General features: G+C 42.0%; 1 pseudogene; it reads left to right on the plus strand.

Moving 5' to 3' along the window:
• Positions 1 to 1,537: 1,537 nt before the first annotated feature.
• On the plus strand, positions 1,538 to 3,048 carry LOC101709917 (F-box only protein 42 pseudogene; annotated as a pseudogene).
• The last annotated feature ends 998 nt before the right edge of the window (positions 3,049 to 4,046 follow it).

Genomic DNA, 4,046 nt, shown 5'->3' on the forward strand with positions numbered 1-4,046 from the left:
GTTTTATACATTCTAGACTTTGTTCTAATACATATCTAAGGCTATTTCTTCCTTATATTGGTTTGTTTTTGTTTGATTGGTTGTACAATAGTTTCTTATTTGAAATTACCATAGTTTACTTAACTATGCTTTCATATTTACGTACTAGATGATCTAAAAGTGAAATACATTACATTAAAAATTATCAATAAATGTGGTCAAACTGAAGAAAACTGCCCCAGATAACACTGTCATCAACAGCATAACAGACTCTACTCACTGCATCCTCCTTACTTGGCAGTTTTGTCAGTCTTCGTTAATCCATTCAGGGAGAAGAATGTGTGTATTTGTGTGTGTAAGAGTGTGGTCATTTCCTTTGTTACTCTGAAAATAAACATTTTTGTAAACATTATCATATTAGTCAATATTCATTTTTGTAAAGTATCCATATTTATATATTCATATGTATTTATTAATTAATATTCACATTTATTTTTATTGCAGTTTAACTCTTGCAATTCAATGTTCTTTTTCACAAAGAGCATTTTGTACATCAAAGTATCAATGGCTTTTTTGTTTAATCTTGTGTGGTAAAATTTTTCTACATATTTTCCAAATTTTTAATTATAATTTTATTATAAATTTTTAGACATAGAAGTTTTAAGTACTTTGGAGGTTAAACAATCTCTGATCTTTATGTTTTGATTTTCATCAATTAACTCATTAGTATTAGGGTATTCAAAATGAATTTCTGTTTCTTCCTAAATATTCAACCAATTTTCTTAAAGTATTTATTGCATAATTTTTCTTTTATGCTACCAATTCATGATAGTTTTTTCATTGTATTTTTGTTTCTTTGGTTAGTTGGTTTGTCTGTTGCAGTAATGGGAATTGAACCTATGGCCTTCGCACTGAACAACATCCACAGCATTTTTTATTTTATTTTTTTAACTGAGGATGGAGCCCAGTGCCTTTACACTGAGATATATTCCCAGCCCTTTCTTATATTTTTATAAAAAGGGTCTCTCTAAGTTGCCCGGGCTGACCTCCAATTTTCAATTCTCCTGCCTCAGCCTCCTGGAGTACTAGGATTAGAGATGTGCACCACCATGCCCAGCTTTTACATTATTTTGTTCAAGCTCGTACTAATAATTTATTCTGACTATGAACAAATTTAATTATTTAATAAAGATCTCAAGACAAAGGCTGTTTTTAGGCACTCATTCTACCATGCATAGGACATGAATATTTTGACAAATACTATATGAACAACCAAACTTTATACTTTATTTGAGCTTTAAGAAATGTTTGAGTGAAGGAAGATGGAGGCTGTGGGTGGCTTGGGGTCCTGCCAGCCATGAGGACACCCAAGCAGGGCAAGTGCAGCCTGGGGGAAAGTGCCTCTGGCCTGGTCCTGACCAGGGCCCTTCACCAGTATCACCAGCAGAGCAAACTTGAGAACATGGAGCAGGCCGGGCCAAATCCACAAATGGATGAGTGAACCAGAAAGATGTCCTCCTTAAAACTGAAGCCATGAAATGCTTTGGAGTGGAATTTCATGGCCAGCTCTTTGGACAGTGAAGATGACAGTTTCATAGCTCTGGACCAAGGGGAAACTGCACCAGAAGGAACAATGGAGCAAGATGAGAAAGCCCACCCAGGACTGAAGGCTGAGAAGCCTGGACATAACAGGTTGAAGATGCCAGGTTTTGGAGTATATCCTGTCCTTCTTGTCCGGTATCAGGAGCACAAGACTGCATCCCATCTGCAAACAGTAGTATCAACTCATCAAAGGAGTAGCCCACCAGTGTCACCCTGGCTGTCCAGAAAGGAATCATTCAGTGGGAGAGCTACATTTACTCTACCCTGGAACCCCAATTACTCAGCGTTCTCACACAGACTGTGCTATTATGATGCTAATCAGTCTATGTAGGTGTTTGGAAGTTGTAACCAGAACAGCTGCAATGTTGCCTTCAATGACCTCTGGAGACTTGAGAGATTCTTTGATGAAATGAATTACACTCTAACAACTCAAGGCTGGCCACTCCTCCTGTGTGATAGATGATAAAATGATTGTCTTTGGTGGCTGTTTAGGATCCCAACAAATGAACAATGACATCTGGGTCCTTGACCTTGAGCAATGGGCATGGTCCAAGCTGAACATTAAGGGCCCCAGTCCCCATCCTTGAGGTAGCCAATCTCAGATTGTCATAGACAATGCAACTACTTTACTCCTTAGAGGGGTGGCAGTCCCAATGCACTTTTCAAGGACTCTTGGTTGTTGTGCATGCACTCAGGACCCTGGGCCTGGCAGCCATTTAAGAAAATGAAAATTATGGGGTTCAGAACTGTGTTGCCATCCAGCCTGCCAGGTGGGACAGTGTGTGGTGGTCTTCAGTTAGGCTCCCAGTGGGAGAGCCCCCCTCGGCCCATTTGAACTCTCGCCCATCACCTAGCAGTGCCACTCCTCCAGCCCTGGTTCCTGAAACTCAAGATCACCGCTCCTCTCGCAGTCTCCAGTGAGCAGTACGGATGAAGCTCCTCGTGCTAATGGGCGCTGGGGAACACTGAAGCCCAGGGCTCAAAGGCACCTGCCAGAGGAGACGGCTCTCCTGTCCTCAACCATGGGAGTTTATCTCCAGGAGCAGTAGCTGTCGGTAGCTCTTCCTTAGACAATCCTGTCCAAACCCTATGCCCAAGCACTCCTTCTGCCACTGAAGGATACAACCTAAAAATGGGACTTTCTTGAGCCCCCCAACAAAATTTGCTACCAGATCAGAAAGGTATGAGACTGGGCCCACAGATCTGAGTTGGGACCTGAAATCTGCTTCCAGTTGCCATCATATGGATGGTGTGGACAACAGGACAGTTGGAGGACATGTGCAACACCCTCCAGAACAGACCAGGGGTGGGCATACCCCTCCACACGTGGCCAGTGCCCTTGCAGGGGCTGTGTCGCCTGGTGCCCTGTGTCAGAGTCTGGTGGCCATCAAAGCAATGTCATCCAAAGGCCCCTCCATTCATCCTTTGAGTACTCCCTACCTGTCTCAGAAAACATTTGGTGATTGAGGAATTTTCTGACAACCATGTATAATTGCAAGTTCCCCAAAACGGTATTTGTTCTCCTTTTCTTTATTTTAGAATTTTTGTCCCCAGAGGCTGCATTTTCCATTTATAGGCTGTTCTCCACCCTCCTCACCCTTTTTCGTATGGATTTCCTAAGCTCTAAAACTGTTCTTACTTTGTTTCTTTTCACAGAGCTCGGATTCCTAGAGAAATCAGATGCTTCTCAGGAATATTTCCAGAACCCTTTCCCTAGGGGTTAAGTAGGGAATTCTAAGGTGCTAGTATTGTGAAAAACCCTTAAAGCATTGAAAGGCACTTCTTTCCCTGTGGGCTTCTTTTTAGTTCCAGCAAACATTGAGCATGCTCGTCCATATCTGTAGAATGTGGAAATTGGTCCTGGAAGGGAACATAATAACAGTTCCTTCCAAGGGAAAAAAAAAAAAGTTTTACCCCTGTAGCATGTGTTTTTGTGCGTGGCTATTGACAGGTGATCGGATTTCGTATCATGGACTTAACCTTCATGACAACTGGCCGGCCTGGGGAGCAGCTTCATCACTTGTGCTTGTCTTGAAGTTCATGTGTCACCCAAACAGGGCTTGGGTTTTGGCTTTCCCTTTATTTCTGAGATAAGGTGCAATGAAATAAGAACATTTCTTTGGTTAATACAGAAAGTTAGAAGTTAACAAGTCTCCAAACCATGGCTAGGACACAGGGGATGTCAAATGAGTTTATTTCAAATGGGACCATTTAAGTATGGGGTTTTGGTGATATCTCATAAGTGGATAGATTTTTATTTTACCTTTAGGATTTAAATTTCAAAATGTTTCTCACCCCCACACTCCCTTTCGCTTGTTAGCATTTCCCAGTAGCAAGCCATCCGCAGCTGGCCCTGGGTCCTGGCCCCCAGTCCGCACTTTGCAGTCTTCCTGATTAGTGTGTTTTCTCCTGTTACATCATGCTGAATCCTTCCCCTCACTGTCAGCTTTGCCTGTGTGGTCTTG

Source organism: Heterocephalus glaber, unplaced genomic scaffold (genome assembly GCF_053883595.1).
Source record: "Heterocephalus glaber isolate CG9 unplaced genomic scaffold, H.glaber_assembly_v1.0 deba00000331, whole genome shotgun sequence".
NCBI classification, from domain to species: Eukaryota; Metazoa; Chordata; class Mammalia; order Rodentia; family Bathyergidae; genus Heterocephalus; species Heterocephalus glaber.